The 15,923-nt window shown below is 44.4% G+C and overlaps 1 pseudogene; it reads left to right on the top strand.

Annotated features, from left to right (window-relative positions):
• Window positions 1–10,562: 10,562 nt before the first annotated feature.
• On the top strand, window positions 10,563–11,590 carry LOC147344033 (ADP-ribose pyrophosphatase pseudogene; annotated as a pseudogene).
• The last annotated feature ends 4,333 nt before the right edge of the window (window positions 11,591–15,923 follow it).

The raw sequence follows: 15,923 nt of genomic DNA, 5'->3' as shown, positions 1-15,923 counted from the left end.
ATGTCCTCCCAGTTTGTCTCTGTGTCTCCACCTCACCACACCTGGCTAGGTGACCTCTGTACTCATCAGGGCACATAATAACCCTTGGAGGAATAAAACTGAGGTGTTCCTTAAGCTGAGGCTCAAGGTGATCAAAGTGAGTACATAAATCATGGAGAAATAGATGTGAATGGCCACAAACCCAGTCGTTTTACAGATAATTCCCTCAACTCTGGCAGCCACTGTGGATTTGTCCTTCTCCAATCAAACACTGGAGAAGTGGCCCCTGACTCTTCCTAACTCTTGGGATGGCTGGATTTCTTTTTCTCACTAGATGTGCTGTTTTCCCTGAGAAAGCTGTTTTTGAGCTCCAAGGGCCAATCCAAGTGAAAGTAAAGTCTTTGCCAGGTACTTCAGTCATGTTGGCCTCTTTTCGACCCTATGGGCTGTAGCCCACCAGGCTCCTCTGTCCATGGGATTTTCCAGGCAAGAATCCCAAAATGGGTTGCCATTTCCTCCTCCAGGGGAATGTTCCCGACCCAGGGATCAAACCTGTGTCTCTTACAGTCTCCTGCATTGGCAGGCAGGTTCTTTACCACTAACCCCACCTGGGAACCCCAGGTACTTCAATTGTGATCTTTTAAAGCAGTGCATTAGTTACAAAGGGGCTTCCCAGGTGGCGCTAGTGGTAAAGAACCCATCTGCCAGTGCAGGAGAAGTACAGGACATGGGTTTGATCCCTGGGTGGAGAAAATCCCCTGGAGGAGGGCATGATAACCCACTCCTGTATTCTTGCCTGGAGAAACCCATGGACAGAGGAGCCTGGTGAGTTATAGGCCATAGGGTCGCAAAGAGTTGGACACAACTGAAGCGACTTTGCTAGCAAGCATGCATGCACATTAATTGCAAAGCTGTTGAAAGAACTAGAATTACAAGCAGGAGAAGGTGAGGCAACTCCGATATCAGCAATTGCTGAGTGCATCTCCTCCCCTGGGGCTGGAGAGACTAAGGGAGGAAGCTGCCAAGACCATGAAAGGCTTGTCCAGTGGGAGCTGGAGCCAGGAAGGAAGTATAACTACTGCTGGAGATGATTCCCAAGCAGACAGAGGGGAAGAAATCCCCTGAACGTGGGACAGGACAGGGTCAGAACCCCTCCAATAACAGATCATAACAGTGAATAGAGAATGGCTCTGAGAGTGCTCCGGACTTGGATGCCTCAGTTAGTTACCTCTAGGACTCTTCCTGTGGGCACTGGGTTCTGACCCAGGCAGCACAGACTTTTTCTTTCCAAGCCCCAGAATTCTTTCTTTCTTTTTCTCTTTGCCCTTTGGCTTCCATGTCTCCTTCTGTCCTCTTCTCTACCATGACTCCCGTATGCTTCCTTGGTTTCGCTTACTTCTCTATCTCTGGCTCATAATTTTCTCCTTGTGTCCCCATAAACTTCCTCCTGACCTCTCTATTTCCCACTGAGCCTCTTCTCACCTCTGCCTTCCCTACTCCTTCCTGGGCGGAGGGCAGCCTTCTGCTTGAAGGAGATGAGCAGGTTCCTCTGTAGGTAATGCAATTGAAAACTATCATATTGTTGCTTCTCTAGACACTATGCTAGTTACTTCACCTATGTTATCTCATTTAATCCTTACCTCACACCTACCTGCTGGGCACCACTTAATAGAACTTTGGTGGCTTCATAATTGCCCATCTGAGGAAAGGGTTTTGTGGTGCAAGTCACCAGTGAAACTGCTAATGGTCCTCTTAACCTTCCTCATCTTCAAGTGTCTCCCTCCACCCTTTTTTCTCCTTATCCTACATCTTTCCCTTTCAATAACACAGATATTTTCCCTAGATCTCAATCCTTAACAGTTTCATACATCTCCACTCTAAATCTCCAAAGATGGAAAATGGGTATTTGAAGAAGATTGCATTTAAGATGGCTTTTGAAAGCTGGACAGGATTTCAATAGATGAAGCTCGAGCAAGGACATTCTTGGTGGAACAGTGAACAATATGGTCCAACTTGACTTAAACACAAGAGATGGCCATGAAATAAGGTCAGATTTCAGAAACTTGTCTTTAGAACTCAGTACTCTAAGACCACTCAGATATATCGTATAATTCATGTAAGTAGAATCATAACATTCTAAAGCCAGAAAGCAGTCTAGACATTGTCTGACCCAACGTCCATTTTTAAGTGAACTGAGCCTTCAAAGACTTAGGTAACTGAAGTAGTTAAACATGGGCATTAGAGTCAACTGCTGCTCCTAAGTCGCTTCAGTCGTGTCTGACTCTGTGCGACCCCATAGACGGCAGCCCACCAGGCTCCCCCATCCCTGTGATTCTCCAGGCAAGAACACGGGAGTGGGTTGCCATTTCCTTCTCTAACGTATGGAAGTGAAAAGTGAAAGTGAAGTTGCTCAGTCGTGTCCGACTGCTAGCGACCCCATGGACTGCAGCCCACCAGGCTCCTCCGTTCATGGGATTTTCCAGGCAAGAGTACTGGAGTGGGGTGCCATCGCGACTACCTGTATTCAAATCCCTGCTTTGACAAATGTTGGGTAATATGATCTTGAACTTATCTGTGTTCCTCCTGTTATAAAATAGGAAACTTGACAGAACCTACCTCAGTGGGTTGTTGTAAGAATTAAATGTTTTTACAAGTAAAACTAAGTACAGTATCTGTCACATAGTCTGTCTTAAGTAAACATAGGTGAGTATTATAATGTTTTCCTATAGTTATTCACTAGCAAATACCAGAGCCAAAACAGATCCGCCAAATCTTTTAAGCCGCGGTTGAGTATCCTCTCCATTGCTGGATGTTATGCCTTGGGGTGCTTGCTGAATGCCATCTGGGGCCTGTGGTGTTGCCCTAGTCTGCTGTCTGTAGACGTTCTCAGTTGTCTTCCAACTCACATTCCTCTACATTTCTACCAGCCTTGGCAATCTCACTGTGCAGTCAGTCCTGTGTATGTGAAGTTCCCAGAGAGGAGAGGGACATGAAAATTAGCAAGGGACATGTATTTCATAGTCAACAATGCAGTTGACAAGTTTTTATATCATTAGATTTTCCTAATTTAAAGTTCAAAGGGCCAAAGAATCATTGAATTAAAGGAGTTGGAGTGACCTGTCATTCTTCAGCCTATAGAGTGTCAAACCTACCAGTTTAAATTCTGGTAGTTCCTTAGGAGAACTCACTGGGATCAAGAAAAAGCCTTCCTTGACTTTGAGTGTCCAATCCTTCAACAAAATTGTGATGGTAGAGAATCTCTTTTGTCCCTCCACCTCTGCCTTCTGAGTCCCTGGTCCCGCTTTTCAAAACTCCCCAGCTCTATGAACTGCATGCTGTCCAGTCTCTGGACTGTAAACGTCTTGAAGTGATGAACCACAATTTACTCACCTTTTCATCTCTGGAATGTAGCTCGAGACAACAGGTGTCCACGCATTGTTGAACTGACTGATGCGAGCAATGCCACACATACCGAGAGGATCCCTTCCACCGCCTCCTCCAAAACTTTGTCTCTTCAGTTGGTTGGTCCTTAGCTGGTTGTCAGCCTGCTACACTAATTCACCAGAGAAAGCATGCCAACAGCTAAATGTGAAATAAATGTTCATTTTATAATACAAACTGCATTCAAAGGGTTTTAATAGTAGAAACCCAGGCAGTATTTATGAGAGTCAGAACGATATCTGGGGGGAAGCTGGACTTCCCTGACACCTTCATATCACACCATACAAACCGAAGCTTATCTCTCCTATAAATAAAGTCCACTTGACTTTGATTGTTACTCACTTTAGTTTAGATTTATTAGGTTAATTTGGAGATAGCCTCCATTACATATTAATTATCCCACCTAAGTAATTTCTTAAAAGGCACAGCTTTCTTTAATCTTAAAAATGTCCATCATTGTCTCATTTTCCTCTTTTATATCAAAGCCAGGCTGGTGACCCAATACCTTGCGCACTCACTGATTCTTTAAGCCCTCATATCTTTCTCCACTCCTATACTTCATTTGTATGCTTCCTCTGGGAAGCTGGAAGGAATCCAAAGGGTTAATTCTAGATCAACTCCTCATTTTGTAGGAGAGGAAACTGAGGCACGGAGATGTCAGTGACAGAATCTTGAATTCCCAGTCATCATTCCGTGCTCTATCTAAAAGTAAACCATGCATCACCAACTGCCTTCCTGACTTCTACTTGTCAAACCATCCTTTGAGCCCCCTAGGATTAAAATGGGTGTTTTTTGACTCTTCTTTTTCTTCAGGCCTCCCCTTCCACATCAGGATATCTCTGACTTGTCTTTCTAGTCTGTGCTGTCCCATGACTCAGGGCTTTTTCTTTTTACAACTGTATTACTACAATAGGTTGTTAAATGGTTTCATTGTCTCTCTCCAATTTCCTCCTCTTTTACAGAGTCAACCTAGTAGAACCATCTTAATATAACTCAAGTTTTTTTTAAATTAATTTAATTTGAGGATAATTGCTTTACAATATGGGGCTTCCCAGGTGGTGCTAGTGGTGGAGAACCCACCTGCCAATGTGGGAGATGTAAGAGAGGCAGGTTCGATCCCTGGGTTGGGAAGATCCCCTGGAGAAGGGCACAGCAACTCACTCCAGTATTCTTGCCAGGAGAATCACGTGGAGAGAGGAGCCTGGTGGGCTGTATAGTCCATGGGGTCACACAGAATCGGACACGACTGAAGTGATTTAGCATGCATGCACTTTACTGTATTGTGATGGTTTTGGCCATACATCAACATGAATCGGCCACAGGTATACATATTTCCTGCGCATCCTGAACCTCCCTCCCACTTTCCTCCCCACCCTATCCCTCTGGGTTGTCCCAGAGAACCGACTTTGGGTGCCCTGCATCAAACCTGCATCAAACTTGCACCGGTCATCTATTTCACGTGGGGTAATGTACACATTCGGAGAAGGCAATGGCACCCCACTCCAGTACTCTTGCCTGGAAAATCCCGTGGATGGAGGAGCCTGGTGGGCTGCAGTCCATGGGGTCGCTAAGAGTCAGACACGACTGAGCGCCTTCACTTTCACTTTTCACTTTCATGCATTGGAGAAGGAAATGGCAACCCACTCCAGTGTTCTTGCTTGGAGAATCCCAGGGATGGGGGAGCCTGTTGGGCTGCCGTCTATGGGGTTGCACAGATTCGGACACAACTGAAGCGACTTAGCAGCAGCAGCAGCAGCAATGTACACATTTCAGTGCTGTTCTGTCAAATCATACCACCCTCGCCTTCTCCCACTGAATCCAAAAGTCTCCTCTTTACATCTGTGTCTCCTTTGCTACTTGCATGTACGATCATCAGTACTGTCTTTCTGAATTCCATATATACGGGTTTTTTAAGAGTTATAATAAAATGGTGACATTTTGCCATGTAAAGTAAAATTCAACATGCATTTAGACTATCCATGAAATATGAGTTTATTATTGTCAAGCCTTTCCAGTTCTGAAACCTATACTAGTAACTAGCTGTGCAACCTTAGGCAACTTCTATGAACGGTCATGTCCTCAGTGTGTTAAGTGGTGATATTATCAATACATGTGCCTAACTCATAGGTTTGCTTGAGAATTAAGTGAAATAATAAATGCAGAATGATTAGTAACAATAGTTGTCATAGGTAATATTTGCTGAGTCCATAATGCCTGTGGACCAGGCATTATCCTAAGCTCTTTAAATGAATTGTATCATATTGACCCTTTAACATAGATCCATTATTATTTCTAGATGAGAAAACTAAGGTCCAAAGGAGTTCAGAAACTTTCCAAAGATTAACAAGCCAAGAAGTGACTGAACCAAGATTCAGAACTGGGCAGTCAAACCTGAACAAACCTGTATACCACAGACTGGTACCTAAAAAGCACTTAGTAAATGGTAGTTATTTTATTGTTGTTTTTATTATGAGTATTATTACTTTAAAGAGAGGAGAAATCCTTTTTTCTGCCTTCCTTCCCAATTTCTTTCAGAAGTTGAGCCTTAGCATCACAGTGGGAATCCAGTTTGCTGGGTACCACGTATTTCTGCTTCCCAAAGAGAAGATGGAAGGATGATCAGGGATTCTTGCACTGCTGGGGCCCTGTAATCACCCTGGTCCTCCCCATCCCTGTAATATTTTTGATAAAATGGGACTCACACAGGCAATCTCTAGCCCAGGAAGAGTTCACAGAGACAGGTCAAAGATTTGTTCTCTGATGGTGCTAGAGTTCCTTTAGGCCTTTCTCAGGGTTGGGACCAGAACATTCTCTCTGTCTAGCGCTGCTTGTCTTTCCACCTCAGAAGATAATTTAGGGAAGAGAATCTCCCCAGTGGCTTCCCAGCAAATAATTCTTTTGGTCTATATTATAGTATTTCATTTCCTTCCCTTAGGGTACCTTTTGCATCAAATGGTCTGATTTAAGTCTTCTTCCCTTTGATGATGCTACAAACAAAACAAACCCCCTCATTACTGGTTTTGATGTTCCTTCCCAGGTGCTCTTTTTTTCTTCTTTGGCCCACTCAGTTTCTGCATTGGGTTGACACACCAGGCCTTCCCTGCTCCCTTGCTTTCCTCAAGTGTCACTGCCCCCTGAGCATCTGGCTGTTTATATTTGAACATCTGGTCTTTCTGATTCATAGCATTTGACCTTGGCCTTCCAATAATGGGATTTTCATAGATCCTGGAATCATACAATGTTAAAGCCAGAAGGACTTTTGTAGATAACAGAGGCCATGTGATTCCTTTTACAGGGAAGAATCAAGACCCAGGGAAGCCAAGTGTTGGATGTACAACTACACAGCCTATGATGGGGGAAGCTAGAACCAGACCCAAGACTTGCACTTCATTTATTTTTTGTGAGTTAGATTATGATGCCTGGAAATAATAATATAAGGAATTTACAAGTGTCTTCTCCCAAAATGTTTAGTTTTTCATATCAGTGGTTTTCCTAATACATTTCCAGGAGGCTCAAAGACTAGGAATTCCACGACTGAAAAAAAATGCAGCCATAAGAAGACATGAAGGACTTCCCTAGCGGTACAGTGGATAAGAATCCACCTGCCAACGCAGAGGACACGGGTTTCATCCCTTGTCTGGGAAGATTCCACATGCCACAGAGCAACTAAAGCCCATGCACGGCAACCACTGGATCCTGCACACTCTTTTAAGGGCCCACAAGCTATAAGTACTGAGACTGCACGCCGCGACTACTGAGTCCACGTGCTCCAACTACTTAAGCCTGTGCCCCAGAGCCTGTGCCCCTCAACAAGAGAAGCCACTGCAGTGAGAAGCCTGTGCATCGCAGCAAAGAGTAGCCCCCACTCACGACAACTAGACAAAGCCCTCATCCAGCAACAAAGACCCAGCATAGCCAAAAATAAATAAATATATAATTTTTAAGAATAATGAAGACATGAGTTACAGAGCTGGGAACCTGTCCCAAAATGATCATCTTTCTTTCCTAATGTACTTTGTACAGTGTACACAGCAAATCCTCAACATTGATGATGATGAATGAGGACCAGGTCTCATGTTTCTCTGCTTTCAATTCTTTTCTTTCTTTCTTTTTTTTTTTTTTTTTTTTTACCATTTTGATCTCTATGTGTGTGTGTACTGAATTGCTCAGTTGTGTCTGACCCTTTGCGACCCCCTGGTCTGTAGCCCACAAGGCTCCCCTGTCCATGGAATTGTCTAGGCAAGAATGTTGGAGTGGGTTGCCATTTTCTACTTCAGGGAATCTTCCAGACCCAGGAATTGAACGTGGGTCTCCTGCATTGCAGGCAGATTGTTTACAATCTAGGGAAAATAGCCCAGCTATTTCTGGGTTTCCAGACTTTTGGAAACCTGACTCATTCAGTTTAGAGTTCATATGATGAGTGGGTATTCAGTAGCTGCCTTTCAATAGTGATGATGATAACTTCAAAGGGTTAGAGATCTACCCCCAGGCACACATAGGTATTTTGAAACTTTTCTAAATTTGAGGAAGTGTGTTCTCAAAATAATACCAACTATTGCATAAAAGATGAGAAGGCAATGGCACCCCACTCCAGTACTCTTGCCTGGAAAATCCCATGGACAGAGGAGCCTGGTAGGCTGCAGTCCGTGGGGTCGTGACGAGTCGGACACGACTGAGGGACTTCACTTTCACTTTTCACTTTCATGCATTGGAGAAGGAGGTGGCAACCCACTCCAGTGTTCTTGCCTGGAGAATCCCAGAGACAGGGGAGCCTGGTGGGCTGCTGTCTCTGGGGTTGCACACAGTCGGACATGACTGAAATGACTTAGCAGCAGCAGCAGCAGCATTGCATAAAAGAAGCATTCTCTGGTCAGGTAGTTTGGAAAATACTGGATGAAACAGAATTAAACTGTTGGATTGACTTGTTTTGTTTTTACTGGATCTTTAAAGCACTCTGTGAATCTTAAATTCCTAAAGGAGGACAGTAAAATATGTAGAATTTCCCAGACATATTTGACTGTCAACTCATTTATTCCTTGAACATCTTTCTCATGGGGGGGTGATGTAACATGGAACAAACCTTGGGAAATCTTAAATATCCTTTGGGTTTCAATTAACTCTAATACAGTGCTCCATTTGTTCTAAAACTGTTTCAGACATTCGGATACCTTTCCTGAGGGTTTGTTATCTTAGATATAATGACTTAGCCTGTGCTGCTGCTTCTCATATCATTTCAGGACCTAGACACTGTTATTTTTCAGCCTGAATTTCTCCAGACAGAGAATCGCAGCTTATTTAACACTAAATTCATATGTGAGCCGCTCAATTTTCAAGATCGTTTCAACTGTCCTGTTGTAATCTACAGTTTTCAAGGTGCAGGGTCAAAAAGTCAATGATAGCTATAGTAATGACGGCTAGCATTTTTGAGTATGTATGATAGGCCACTTATTGTGCTAACAGCTTTACATGTAACAGCCTACCTGTCACCAAAATTCTATGAGGCAGATTCTTTTTCCATCTTACACTTGAGGAAACTGAAGTCAGCTTATGTAACTTAAGTTACTTTTCCAGAGAAGATCCCAGGTAAAGAGGGAATGTTGAGATTTGAACCTGATTGTGTTCAACTCTTAAGGATTACTGTGCACTGCCCTTCCCATGTTACTTTTTTTTTTTTTATTGAAGGATAAATGCTTTACAGAATTTTGTTGTTTTCTGTCAAACCTCAACATGAATCAGCCATAGGTATACATATATCCCCTCCCTGTTGAACCTCCCTCCCATCTCCCTCCCCATTCCACCCCTCTAGGTTGAGACAGAACCCCTGTTTGAGTATCCTGTGTTACTTCTACTTTTAAACATATATGCTGCCTTTTCACCCAAAATCCTTTAAGAGCAGATACCACATGGTCCAGACCTCAGTACAGTCTTCTGTCTGACAGCTCCTGGCATGCTATAGCCATTCCTCCTTTGGATATAAAGCTTATGCAACTGGCCTAAGCCATTCAGCTAGTGAGGTGGGCCTGAGATTTGGAACCTTCCTTCCCCACCCCCAACCCCCTCCCCCGCTGCCCCCACATTGCAGGCATTGCATCTCATGAATTTCTCACCAGACCATGCAGGGTGCATCAAGAGAGCTTTCTCCTTCCAGGGCACCCTTGCCAGGCTTTCCAGCATCCCATACAAGTTTTGTGCCCCACAGCCTCCAACGCATTCATTTTGCTTTTTCCCAAACAGAAGCCGGTCCTACACTTTGTGAACTATTTAATAAATCTACCCTTAAGCCTAATACCATGCGAAGCAAGTTATTGTGTGCTGACTTTGTTGGTGGTGTTTGACCCGGGTTGAATTCCTTGGCCGGGAAGACGCGGTGGAGAAGGGATAGGCTACCCACTCCAGTGTTGGTGGACTTCCCCTGTGGCTCAGCTGGTAAAGAATCCGCCCTCAATGAGCAAGACCTGGGTTCGATCCCTGGGTTGGGAAGCTCCCCTGGAGAAGGAAAAGGCTACCCACTCTAGTCTTCTGGCCTGAAGAATTCCATGGACTACACGTGTCGCCAAGAGTCGGACACGACTGAGCGACTTTCACCTTCTTTCTCAACCGTTTGGAATCCTTTCCAGACACTGAAATCTTTCAATGTAAAATGCAAACGCCGTGCTCCCCAGGGAGCGCTGGAAGTGGTTTTCGGTGAGCCTCCTCCAGGGCTCCCATCCCTCAGGACTCCCATCCCCCATCCCCATGGCTCCCATTCCCAATGGGTGTGTTCCGCGGGAGAGCACCCCCCCAACCCTACCCCCACCAGCAAGGATTCTGAGGCCCCACCTGCTGCTGCCGCTGCTCTGCTGCTAAGTCGCTTCAGTTGAGTTCAAGTCTCTGAGACCCCATAGACGGCAGCCCACCAGGCTCCCCCGTCCCTGGGATTCTCCAGGCCAAGAACACTGGAGTGGGTTGCCATTTCCTTCTCCAATGCATGAAAGTGAAAAGAGAAAGTGAAGTCGCTCAGTCGTGTCCGACTCTTCGCGACCCCATGGACTGCAGCCTACCAGGCTCCTCTGTCCATGGGATTTTCCAGGCAAGAGTTCTGGAGTGGGTTGTCATTGCCCCACCTGAGAGCAACCGAAATCCCCGCAGCCTGCCGGCAGTTGATGGCTGGACACTGCCTGGCAAAGGCTTTAGCCCCAGCGTTTCTCTCTGTGGCCTTGGCCTCTGCGGCAGTCAGACCCAGAAGCTGCCCCATCTCAGGCGGCTGGAGCCCATTTTCCTCACACGGGTTTCCTCCGAATTTCATCATGTCAGTTTCAAACAGCGCTGGTGAGAAGCCCCACAAGAAGGCCCGGACGTCACCATATCCGGGCTCTCAAGTGGAGCGAAGCCAGGTTTCCAATGAGAGGGCGAGCTGGCTGGCTGAGTGACCAGAGTACAAGCTTGTCAAGTACACTTCTGGTCAGTCTTGGCGGGACCAAGGTGGGCAGACCCTCTTTGGGTTGAAACTTCTCTCCCAAATTTAACGAAAAGGAAGGGCCTGTTGAGAGAAGGAGCCGGAACAGTTGGTATGAGGATGAACATGGTAGACCTAGAAATCCTGCAGGTGGGACAGGCCTGGTTGGTTGAGGGGTTTGGGGGCGCTGGGACCCCAGTCATGCTGCAGATCCCATCTTAACCTGGTGGGAAAAGGACAGCAAGGGAAATAAAGTAACCCATCCTGTTCCTGGGACAAACATCCTGCAGTTTGTAGCCATCCAAAGGAAGGGCTGTGGGGAATGGGCCATCCCAGTGGGAATGGTGGATCCAGGAGAGAAGATCAGTGCTACACTGAAGAGAGAATTTGGTGAGGAAGCTGTGAACTCCTTACAGAAGTCCAGAGCAGACACACAGGAGCTGGAGAAGCAACTGCACAAACTATTCAGCCAGGAACACTTGGTGGTCTACAAAGACTACGTTGATCATCCCTGGAACACAGATAGGGCATGGATGGAGACAGAGGCTGTGAACTCTCATGGTGAAACAAGGGAGGGCATGGATCTTCTGCCCCTGGAAGCTGGCGATGATGCCGAGAAAGTGAGATGGGTGGGATATCAATGATAAACTCAAGCTTTATGCCAGCCACTCCCAATTTATTCAACTTGTGGCTGAGAAACGAGGTGCCCACTGGAGTGAACACTACCATGAGTAGTGGCGTGGAGTTTCCTGTAAGCCAGAAGCCTTCAGATGAATACAGGTAGATAAGAAGCAAACGGCCCAGAACTCACATTGAACAGGACAGGGAGGATCATTGATTTTGGTGATGATTTCCCAAACTGTTCACAGGCTGGAGGCTTTGTATCAGGTAATAATACTAGACTCATATGGAGAAGTGGAATCACAAGCGTTGGCTTTCCAATTGGAAGAAGAATGTAGTCACCTGTTGAATATGTTACATACATGGCTTTAACCAAATTATACAACTAATGCTCTTTGAAGAATTACAGGTAAAAGAAAGATACATTTTTATCCACCATATCCTCTACTTTTCATCCTGCTTGCATTTGTCAATTCTTTCTTTTGATGTGTTAGACTGTGGTTTAACTTTAATGTATAATCTGAGTTTTAGAATACCATTTATTTTTCAAATTTAGCTTTATGTGATCTTATATTCACAGCTTTCAAGTACAGAAGTGCTCTGGTTATTCTTGTTTTTAGAACCTTCAGTTTTATGGGAAAATTCCATCCCTATTTTAGTCCATAAGGATCAAGTACTTATGAACCAGAAAAAATATGCAGTGACAAAATGAGTTTAATATCCAGCCTTCTCTCTGGTTATCACAGCTGTTTGTTCTGAACAGAGTGGACTAAGCTAAAGACATTTGTTTCATCTCAGAAGACCCTACAAATGCCATTTCCTGTCAGGAAGGGGTCTATCAGGAGATGTATGTAATCATAGCCTAATAAAAAATACAATTCACATCTTCCTTTCTCCATTAAAAAAAAAACCCAATATATAAATAGAGAAAGTGTCTATAGTTAGTTTGCAAACAGAGATACCCCTTGATAATCACCAGTGAAGGAATCCCAGTAGCAAGAAATAGGCCAGAAATACATTTCTTCCCTGTCTTGTCACCTAAAACAAGCCAGTTTTAACTTTATTTGTATGTAATACAATATATGGAAAATTAACTCAAACTACTGTAATGAGACTTTTATAGCTAAAGGAGAAAACTATTTGTAGTTTTGTAGGCATTGATAATCTCATAAGAAAACACTATTGTAGGCATTGATAATCTCATAAGAAAATACTTCCATAATCATAGCTAACACTTACATTCCACTTACTATGTGCACATACTCTTGTAAGTGCCTTATTATAGTGATTTATTTATTCCTAAGGATTCCCCTAAGAGGAGGAAGGTACTTTTTTTTTTCTATAATATCTTTTCTTATTTTTAAAAATTAATTAATTTATTTTAATTGGAGGCTAATTACTTTACAATATTGTAGTGTAGTGATTTTTGCCCTACACTGACATGAATCAGCCATGGTTGTACATGTGTTCCCCATCCTGAATCCCCCCCCCGCCACTTCTCTCCCCATCCCATCCCTCAGGGTCATCCCAGTGCACCAGCCCTGAACACCCTGTCTCATGCATCGAACCTGGACTGGCGATCTGTTTCACATATGATAATATACATGTTTCAATGCTATTCTCTCAAATCATCCCCCCCTCGCCTTCTCCCACAGAGTCCAAAAGTCTGTTGTTTACATCTGTGTCTCTTTTGTTGTCTCGCATATAGGGTCATCATTACCATCTTTCTAAATTCCATGTATATGCGTTAATATACTGTATTGGTGTTTTTCTTTCTGGCTTACTTCACTCTGTATAATAGGCTCCAGTTTCATCCACCGCATTAGAACTGATTCAAATGCATTTTTTTAATAGCTGAGTAATACTTCATTGTGTATATGTACCACAGCTTTCTTATCCATTCATCTGCTGATGGACATCTATGTTGCTTCCATGTCCTGGCTATTATAAACAGTGCTGCGTGTCTCTTTCAATTCTGGTTGGACGAAGGTACTCTTACCTCACAGGCTCGGCTCTCTAGGGAGCAGACTCAGAGAGGGTGATTGACATTGTAAGAATGTTTCTCAGGGAGAGGTCTTGGGATCCACTCTTGGGGAAGGGAGGAGAAAGAAGCAGGGTTGGGAAGGATGAGATGTTGAGGTGGAAGCCTAGTGAAGCCCTCAGTCCACCCCATAGGGAGCTCTGGAGCTGGGAAGGCTCTACCAGCTGCCCTGAATTAGGGCCAAGGTTCAGGCCTTGATACTCTGTTGATCAGTCACTGGATGTGGGCTGCCCAGGGAAAGGGGTGTGACCTAAGGAGAGACCATTTCCTCAGCCAAGGCCATGTCCAGAGAGGGCTCCCAGATGAATAACATCTTCTGGTAACAGTCCCCAGCAACTGAGAAGGGGAATCTGCAGAAGGCAAGGGTTAGGCACCACAGGGTCCACTACATATCGTCCCCCTGGTTTACAGATGATATGACTGAGGCACAGAAGAGTCACGGAACTTGCCAGTTATACCACCAGTGAGTGATGGAGGTGGGATTAAAGCACAGATGTGGGGGCTCAGCAGCCCATCCCCTTGACCACAATACCACAGTCCCTCCAATCTGGAGGGTAAAAAATTCGCCTGCAATGCAGGAGACCCCGGTTTGGTCCCTGGGATGGTAAGATCCCCTGGAGAAGGATATGGCAACCCACTCCAGTATTCTTGCCCAGAGAATCCCATGGACAGAGAAACCTGGTGGGCTACAATCCATGGCGTCGCAGTTGGACACGACTGTGTGACTAACCCTTGGAGTCCCCGGGTGCCCTGTGTTCCTTTAAGACAGAAAAGAAAAAGAAATCACCACGACATCTCTTTCTACAAGCACATTTGGTCAGAAATCCTTTTTCTAAACCTGAAGGACATGTGCATGGCTTCATTTATTTTCCTCTTGAAGGATGTTGCATTTACACGGGTGATGACAGCTGTAAAAACATTCACCCCTGGATGCCCACCGTTGTTCACGCTCAGGAAAAAATTTAATACATTGCTTTTCTTTGTAAATTCTATAACTGCTTGTTTGAAGGATGGAATCATCTGTCCTCCTATATATAGTCTCAACTCAGTAACTTTTCCAGGTGAGATATGCTCCCAGTCTTTATTTGAATAATCGGGGTACCTGGTTCGTCTAACATTATTTTGAACTTTCCTAAACCTACATCATTATTTTTTTTCAAAATGTAATAAGCTTCTAAAAAAAAAAAAAAATATATATATATATATATATTTACACACACACACACACACCATAATCATTGCAAAGACCTGGAATGATGACGGTCTAGTGTCTTAAACTTAATGCATCCAGGACAGAATTTTTTATCTTTTTTTCCCAAGAAAACTATTCTTCCATTACTCTCCCAAGGTAACTGGAAATCACTAAAATCCACCCAAGTTGCACCAGAAAACAAGGACTTATCCTAGATTTCTTGCTTTCTTTCACCTCCCATATTCAATCCATCTGCAAAGTTTAGCTCCACCTTCAACACAGTGTATCTGGAATCACTCACTGCTTCCCACCCTCACCGACCACCCCTATCAAGCCACCACCCTCCTTCTCTAAGACTATCCTATTTGACTCCTGACAGGCTCTCCTCCTCCCATGCTTATCCTCCTACAGTTCATTCTTCACAAAAAAATGAAATGACCTTTTTAAGAATGTCAGTCGTGCGTCCCACCTATCTTGAAACGATCCAGTTGTTTCCTTTTTTACGTAAAACCCAAACTGTTTACCCAGGCCTACCTCTCACGGGTGATGCCTACACTCTGGTCTGACTGAGTCACATTCCACCCTGCCTAGTCAAGCCTTTCTCTTCCTGCCATGCTTCATATTTGCCCTGGTTCTTCCCTGCCTAGAATACCCTTCCGTATCTTCACAAAGCTGGTTCCTTTCCGTCAGATCTCATTCAAATAACACTTCCCAGAGGAGTTTTTCCAGTCACATAATCTGAAGTAGCTTGTCCAGTCCATTTTACTCCTTTACCCTGTTTTATTTTCCACATAGTGTTTAGCACCAGCTGAAATTATCCCATATATTTCTGTCAATTTACATGAGAGTCTAGAGATTTTTCTGTCTTGTTGACTAGTATACCACCAATGTCTAGAATAGTGCCTGGCATGTCAACACAGTATTTGCTGGTATTAACAGTTTTTTTAAAAACGTGTACGTGTGTGTCTATGTATGTACGTGTGTGTGTGTATGTGTGTGTGTATGTGTGTGTATACATATATTAGCTGCACCGGTCTTTGTTGCTGCACACAGGCTTTCTCTAGTTGCAGGGAGCGGGGACTAGTCTTTGTTGCAGTGTGCAGGCTTCTCATTGCCATGGCCTCTCTTGTTGCAGAGCATAGGCTCTAGGTGCCTGGGCCTCAGCAGTCGCAGCACACAGGCTCAGTAGCTGTGGCTCTCGAGTTCCAGAGCAC

This window comes from Bos grunniens, chromosome 26 (genome assembly GCF_055505025.1).
Source record: "Bos grunniens cultivar Pamir isolate PY7600 chromosome 26, Bosgru_T2T1.0, whole genome shotgun sequence".
Lineage (NCBI taxonomy): Eukaryota > Metazoa > Chordata > Mammalia > Artiodactyla > Bovidae > Bos > Bos grunniens.
Note: the sequence above shows the minus strand (reverse complement) of the source record. Positions and strands in the feature narration are given on the sequence as shown.